At 39.8% G+C, this 8,566-nt stretch overlaps 1 non-coding gene across 1 annotated transcript; it reads left to right on the top strand.

Moving 5' to 3' along the window:
* Positions 1-7,690: 7,690 nt before the first annotated feature.
* Positions 7,691-7,852, top strand: LOC143110900 (U1 spliceosomal RNA). The gene has a single exon (XR_012984457.1). It is a non-coding gene; the product is annotated as a U1 spliceosomal RNA (small nuclear RNA).
* The last annotated feature ends 714 nt before the right edge of the window (positions 7,853-8,566 follow it).

Here is an 8,566-nt window from a genome sequence, read left to right on the forward strand (position 1 = left end):
AGATCTGAACAGCTTATGCGCGCGTTCCATTTAGAACATCTTATTTGATCTTATTGATCTTACAAACGTCGGCGGCATTTCACTGTCAATGTGTGTCGTTCTACATGTACTAGAGATCTCAATGTCTTAAATACGATCGCGTTCCATTTAGAACATCTTATTTTGATTTTACAAACAGCGGCGTCAAGACACATTTGAGTTCTACATCTGAGAACTAGGATTTCCAGCATGTAGAACTCAAAGAACGCGTATGAGCGCTCATGCAATGTGTGCGTCCCTGCAGCAAGTGAAAGGTAACGTGGGCTACAACACTCGTTTAAACAACAACGTGGCTTCCTGTAACTATTATTGAAAACAGCATAGAAACTGCTAATCATAATCTTTAAACTGACATTAATTAAGCTGGCTATATGCAACACAATTTATTTATATTCCCTTTGCATATGTTTGGGTAGACTTAAAACGTTTTTGAATTTGAGCTTACAGTTCTGTCATTATTCTGTGTCCTTTACATTTATACATAGGTATTATATTAATAGTCCAGTGATACCTCGAAATTAGGCTGTTGTCTGTTAGGCAATTTATTGTAGCCTGCTAACCATATGCACAAAACATAATTTCTGAAATGATTTCTTCATTTATAACATGACATATGTCTCCATGTAGGGTAGTGTCAAATAGTGAAGTGATAGCAGGTAGATCATGTAGGCCTACATGTCACATGAGCCACACATATGAGGGGCGCTGCTTGTTCTGTCCCTGCCAAACTGCATTAAAATGGTGTATTTATTTAGCAATCAGAATTTCAAAAAAGTTTCGGGGGAGAAACTCCCGGATACATGCCAATATAGTCCGCACCCCTCTCAGAAAATACTTACAACGTAACAACCCCACACTTTTAAAAAGCTTGATACGCCTCTGTGGAGACTGGTAGCAGAGTGGGCTTAGACCTGCGGAAATCCACCACCATCTCATTGGTCTTTGAAGTGTTGAGTTGAAGATGATTGAGTTTGCACCATTGCACAAAGTCCTCCACCAGGCTCCTGTACTCCTCCTCCTGCCCGTTCCTGATACACCCCACAATTGCAGTATCGTCAGAAAACTTCTGCATGTGGCATGACTCGTTGTTGTAGCAGAAGTCAGATGTGTACAGGGTGAACAGGACTGGAGAGAGCACAGTTCCCTGTGGCGCTCCGGTGCTGCTGATCACAGTGTCAGAGAGACAGCGCTTCAGTCTGACGAACTGTGGTCGCTCGGTCAGGTAATCTGTAATCCAGGTTACCAGGTGAGCGTCCACACCCATCTGCAAGAGCTTGTCTCCCAGTCTGAGGGGTTCCCAGGTAAAAAAGTAGTATACTTTAGTGTGTTAGAAATATGATTAAAGTACATGAAGTATAAAGCAAGTATGCTTACACTTTTTGTACTTTATGTAAAGTATGTTTAATGTGTACTTTTAGAAAGTATACTTCAAAGTAGATGTTATTAAGTTCAACTTCAGTGTACTAAAATTAAATATACTTATTGTGCAATATTCAAAGTGTTTTTGTAATGTACTTTTTAAAAGTGTACTTTGTTGTTAGTGTATTTTAAATGGTAAATAAGTTTATTTAGTTTAAGTGTATTAAATTGCTAATACTTAGAGTTGTAATATAGTGTACTTATGAAAAGTATATTTTTTGGTAGGTCTAATACATTGTTTGTATAGTTTCATAGTCATAGTATTAAGTTCAACTTCAGTGTACTAAAATTAAATATACTTATTGTTCAATATTCAAAGTGTTTTTGTAATGTACTTTTTAAAAGTGTACTTTGTTGTTAGTGTATTTTAAATGGTAAATACGTTTATTTAGTTTAAGTGTATTAAATTGCTAATACTTAGAGTTGTAATATAGTGTACTTATGGAAAGTTTATTTTTTTGGTAGGCCTAATACATTGTTTGTATAGTTTCATAGTCATCTCACCTTTAATAAAATACTAATGTGTGTAGCTTTTAGGCCTGTCAGCCGCATGGATGGCAATGTGCAATAACCTAGCCTAGACACACTGATCTATCAGAGACATGCCAGAGACATTGGTCCTACAGAGCCAGAAGGACTCGTCATATGAGATAACAAGGGCTGAAGCCAGTTGGATCTAAAGTGCCAAGTTATTCGTTATCAGGTGAGTCCCAAAGCATATATATAAGTGTCAATTTATCAATTTCAATTACCCCCTACATTCAGAACTATTTTCTGTCATAGGGTCCATATTTTTTAGCAGCGCCCCTAAAAGGAGCTACACCACTTTTATGACAAGACACTAAGCTATTCTGTTGACTCAGAAACATTTTCAGCACATTTGAAAAATGCTGTGATAATACCAACAACCGGGGATTATTTTGGTCAATAATCCTCATGTTAAATTTGCATACTGTTAAATCTCTATTTTACTCAGGAGTTACACTTTAAGGTTGCTGCTGCTGTACATGCGGTGAGTTCTATGACGGAATGGAACTAACGAAGAAACGGAGCCGAATATGTTGTGCAGCAGTCATAAAGTTTTACGGTAAAAGAGTAGAATGTACACAGCTCCACCTACTGATATATGAGAGGTACTACAGTATCTTCTGCTTGATAATTGTGCTGAATACACAATCATTAACCACAGTACTTCATTTTCTAAGAGAAGAAATCAAGTTGTTTTGATTTTACCAGCAGTGAGGGAGTAGCCTAGATTCTTACCTTGCCGTCCTGTGCTGCTTCATCTATGGGCCTGAAGGTGTGATTGCTGTGCTTCTTTGAGGTCTGACAGACCAAACATGCAGGCTGTTGATCCTCCAGACAGAAGATCTTGAGTTTCTCACTGTGCAGACTGCAGAGCACCTTAGATTGTGATTCTGACACATCAGACACAGATTCTGAAGAAGCTTTCTGACTTCTCTCCTGTACGAATGCCTCGCAGAGGTTCCTTAGAGCCAGATTAGTCAAGTCAAGTCAAATCAGATTTATTTATAAAGCGCATTTAAAGGAACCGTATGTAAGAAAAATATTTCAATTGATCATAAAATGGACCTGATATGTCACTAGACATTAAGAAATCATGTTCATTTCAAATACTTATATCACTGACAACAGTAGTCCGGCCAGGATATTGTCATTTAAAGAGTGAAGTTGCAGCCCTCAACTGATTTTGATGTTGTGTTTTGTCATGTCATGTTGTGTTTTGGCCTGATGCGCCACCCTCCACCTATCTACTAATCACAAAGTCAGTAGTGTTTCGCCATCAGGGTTGGCAACCTCGAGTCAGGGGGGAGGGGGAGGGGATACACCGCTCTTCAGTATTTTGAAAGTGATTGCAGCACCAGTTTTGGCCACAATCTTATGGTTCCTTTAACATGCACATAGTGCAATCCAAAGCGCTCCACAAACAAGACACATAACAACAAGACACAAGATGCCGGATGGAGCGGCGTAGTCGCCAGCGTGCCCATGACATCAAGACAAGACAAATACATTTAAAAAATAACAAATACAAAAAAATGCCGGACGGAGCGGCGTAGTCGCCAGCGTACCCGTGACACCAAGACATACAAGACAGTAGGGCTGCACGATTATGACCAAAATGATAATCACGATTATTTTGATCAATATTGAGATCACGATTATTTATCACGATTATTAATTAATTTTAGTGACAAATATTTTTTCCCTAAACATATTGGACTTGCTATCTGGCTCACCCAAATTCTTCCCCTCACAATTACTCCCCTAAATTACTGCAAATATAGATTTGACTACGACTTCCAAACAACTTCCAAACAAATGTTTTGTGCGTGCTACTTTGTTAATATTTGGGAAAACGCCCACGGGGAATCCTCCCAACGCTCCCCATTAGCCACTTAAGCTCTGCTTCGTGTTCATGAGTTTACTGTAATCGTTAGTCCAGGGGTGTCCAAACTTTTTGACTGAAGGGCCACATTGGGTTTTGAAAATTGGCCAGCGGGCCACACACAAATAATAATAATAATAATAATAATAATAATAATAATGTTTTGTATTATTTAAATGACAAAAAAAAAAAAAAACATAGTCCAGTCCATACAACTTCATTTCAATTTCGAAAGAAATACTGGACTATTGAAATGAAGTTGTATGGACTGGACTATGTTTTTTTTTTTTTAAACGGCGACGAAATTGTGAATTTCCAGAGCGTGTTACAACACACCCAGCAATAAGACTCCTACAGCAAAGATGGCAACATTTCCGAAAAGGTACTGGCTTGATGAAATTCATTCTGGACTCTCTATTCGACCACATAAAGACCTCGGGATACTTCGGTTTGGCTTTAGGGACACTCTACTCACTACCACGTAAGTGTTATGTTGTTTGGAACTGTAGAAGAGGTATAAAAATAGCGTTTTGTAGCGGCGAAATTGAAATGCCCTGCTCACTTCCAGGCTACGAGTTGTGTGACTGAAAACGGTACAATCGAACTTTCTCAAAACACATCCGAATGACATGATTTTGATGTCAACTCAACGTATGTACCCCCAATCATCCGTAAATAGATCTAAAGTGCATTTTACTCCGGATAATTCCTTTAACTTGCCTGAAATCCGAAATATTTTCGAACAATGGATGATCCGCTTCGAGGGACAAGCTCTTGGCCTTCTGCTGTGCCACACATTTGATTTTTGATCGTCGTTTATTGTATAGTCTAACTAGCCTACTAATAGTTAACATAATGTCACTAGTCCACAGTGCATCAGGCTGAGCAGTGCAGGGAACAGCTGCCATTGGTAGGCTGCATGAAGGCACATGGGTCAGACAGGTTTAAGGAGCGCTTGATTTGTTTTGTAGCGGAGCGTTCTATGGGTTGCCAGGTTGGTTCTATGGGTAGAGCACGCATTTGAAATATCGCTCGATCACGCAAATTTGATCGTGGGAAGCCAAAATCGTGATCGTGATTAAAATTCGATTAATTGTGCAGCCCTACAAGACAGACAACAAAACAAATAAACAAATAAAAAAAAATATATATTTTAAAAGGGGAAAAAGTGATGTTAAAATTAGTCCAATTTCCAAACCAGCTGAAAATGTCCAAGGGCAATGATGAGCCGTGAAAACTGCGCACAGAGCTGTGTCTTTACAACCGATGCAATGCCAACAAACTGCAGCTGACCAACCCGGTGAATTCACTGGCAGTCTGGAGATAACGTTAAAGGAATTATCCGGAGTAAAATGCACTTTAGATCGATTTCCGGATGATTGGGGGTACATACGTTGAGTTGACATCAAAATTATGTCATTCAGATGTGTTTTGAGAAAGTTCGATTGTACCGTTTTCAGTCACACAACTCGTAGCCTGGAAGTGAGCAGGGCATTTCAAATTCGCCGCTACAAAACGCTATTTTTATACCTCTTCTACAGTTCCAAACAACATAACACTTACGTGGTAGTGAGTAGAGTGTCCCTAAAGCCAAACCGAAGTATCCCGAGGTCTTTATGTGGTCGAATAGAGAGTCCAGAATGAATTTCATCAAGCCAGTACCTTTTCGGAAATGTTGCCATCTTTGCCGCCACCTTGAGGGGAAAGTCCGTAGGAGTCTTATTGCTGAGTGTGTTGTAACACGCTCTGGAAATTCACAATTTCGTCGCCGTTTTTTAAAAAAAAAAAAACATAGTCCAGTATTTCTTTCGAAATTGAAATGAAGTTGTATGGACTGGACTATGTTTTTTTTTTTTTAAACGGCGACGAAATTGTGAATTTCCAAAGCGTGTTACACAGCAATAAGACTCCTACGGACTTTCCAAAGTACGTAGGCACAGTCCAAAGTACTGAGCGATCGTGTAGATCCGCAATTCGGTGGACTTAACAGCGACTTTGTTGCTCCGTGAGAATGCAGCTCTTCACCGTTAACGTTAGTTTGCAGTTGGCAAGGCAGCTCGCAGGTCAGCAACAGCTCGGCGGGCACGGTAGATCTTTCGCAGAGTAGAGCCTAGGTCCGGCTGTCCCGAGAGATCCACTCGACCAGACAGTGAAGTGCACTGTTCACGGATGGATGGAAGGATGTCAGAGGCCCAGTTAGTCTGCAGTTGGCATGGCAGCTCGCAGGTCAGCAACAGCTCGGCGGCCACGGCAGATCTTTCGCAGAGTAGCCTAGGTCCAGCTGTCCCGAGAGATCCCCTCGACCAGACAGTGAAGTGCTGCACCACTCACGGATAGATGGAAGGATGTCCGATGCCCAGCTAGGGCAAAAGCTAGCCATAGCAAGCTCCCAATGGACAAATGTCAACGACATCAGCTGACTTAGGAGTAAAAAGGACTAAGAATAACACGAAAACTATCAAAAATAGCGTAAATAAATAGGGAAAACATTTAACTAGACAAACCAATACAAAAAATAAACATGACATTACATAAAATTACGAACATTACATAAAAACAAACAAAAACATGATGCCAGACGGAGCGGCGTGTCTCACCAGCGTCCCCGTAACCTAGCCAATTAGGGGGCGGAATATCCTTTGAAGATTTCCTCCTGCAGACTGGACACTCTGGATCCTTTGGCTTTCCAGAACTGCTGCAGACAGGCCTTACACACACTGTGACTGCATGACAGGAGTACAGGATCCTTATAGATGTCACAGCACACAGGACAGCAGTAATCCTCCTCTGACTTTGAAGCCATATTCTCCTAAATTCCACGTCTGATTAAATTTACTTTCACTTTCCAGATCTTGATAAACTGTGTCAGTCACATGTACCTCTCAACTCCTTAACATACAGTATACTGAACATACACAAAACTGCTGTTTCAATCTGTCTCTGTGTTCAGTACTAAAGTATTAATTATTTAAGAGCACTAACAACAGTCTTTCTCTGTCTCTCTCCCCTGCACTTTCTCCTTCAGACTAGTTGAATCAGAGGGAAGGATTCTAGTAAAGAAGGATTCTGATTGGTCAGTCAGATTGTTCATATTCCATTTCCTGTAACTGATATGCAGACACAGGCTGTCCCCAGATCAGTGGATCACACAAAGTCTGACCTCACAGGCTGTGCTCAACATAGATATACATACAGTAATGTAACCGTTTAAAGCTTTTTAAAACAATTTTCTCAACAATTCTAGAACAATTTAAAACAATTAAAAAACGGTAGAGTACAATAAAAAGTGCAACAGTGAGTGCTGTTTCTAGAGACATCTATATGCTCTTTCACTACCAACACACCAACAGACGTACCAACATCAGCTGCAGAAGGGTCACATGGACACTGGGGGGCGCCATTTCCCCACAATCGTCTTTGTGGGCAACACATACAGTCCGTTACGTGTAAGTGCAGTGGTTTACAAAATATTAATTTAATATCAACATGCTGGAAGGTGCTCAAATGTCTTACTATTTCTGCAACTAAAGCCTTTAGGGTTTTTTATTGATAGGAAGTGTCACGTTTTGCTTCAGATAAACCGCATCATTTTTAAGTATAGTTAAGTCACTTTGTTTGTAACACATTTAAAGACAACAGCAGTTGACCCCAAGTGCTTTACAATAGAGGCAGTTAGGAGTTGACAATACAATACAAATACTTACCTGGCAGGAGAATATACTTACCTGGCAGGAGAATATACTTACCTGGCAGGAGAATATACTTACCTGGCAGGGGAATATACTTACCTGGCAGGAGAATATACTTACCTGGCAGGAGAATATACTTACCTGGCAGGGGAGATACCATGATCAAGAAGGTGGTTCACCTTTGGCGAGGCTCTGCCATTGCACTTCGGCGGTAGCTGACCCGAACGAATTCCCCAAATGTGGGAATCTCGACTGCATCATTTGTGGTAGTGGGGGACTGCGTTTGCAGCCGTGGCCGGTTTCCAGGTCGAACCCCGACCAGTAGGCACGGCTGAAGTGCCCTTGAGCAAGGCACCTAACCCCTCACTGCTCCCCGAGCGCCGCTGTTGATGCAGGCAGCTCACTGTGCCAGGATTAGTGTGTGCTTCATCTCACTGTGTGTTCACTGTGTGCTGTGTGTGTTTCACTAATTTACTGATTGGGATAAATGCAGAGACCAAATTTCCCTCACGGTATCAAAAGAGTATATATACTTTCTTATACTTATACAAAAACGTTAGATAAAATCATGTAACACATAAAAGGTTAGATAAAAGAAAAGTTACATAAGAGGTCAAATAGTAAATAAGAATACTAATCACTAAAACATGAGATGAAGACAAAATAATAAATAAAACATGGACATGTTTAAAAAAGTTAAATAGATAAATAATCATAAAAATAGCTAATCAAATACTGAATACTAAAAAGATTAAATAAATAAATAATAAACTAAATAAAATGAATTGAAATAAACAGATAACTGTACAGCATCATTGTAGGAATGATTGTAGGAATGAATACCTTGCTTAGAATGGTTAATAAATATAACTCACAGTTTGTCTTTTGTTGAGATTACTTGCCTAAAATGAATATTTCATTTTGAGGAGGAAAAGTTAACATTCTCATTTAAATCAAGTAAACTATATTTTATTATACTGTATTTTAAGATTACAATTCAGTTGGGATT

This window comes from Alosa pseudoharengus, unplaced genomic scaffold (assembly GCF_046254945.1).
Source record: "Alosa pseudoharengus isolate Yale_2024_CS ecotype anadromous, Long Island Sound unplaced genomic scaffold, YU_APseudo_1.1 YU_APseudo_1.1_scf_7, whole genome shotgun sequence".
In the NCBI taxonomy this organism is placed as follows: domain Eukaryota; kingdom Metazoa; phylum Chordata; class Actinopteri; order Clupeiformes; family Clupeidae; genus Alosa; species Alosa pseudoharengus.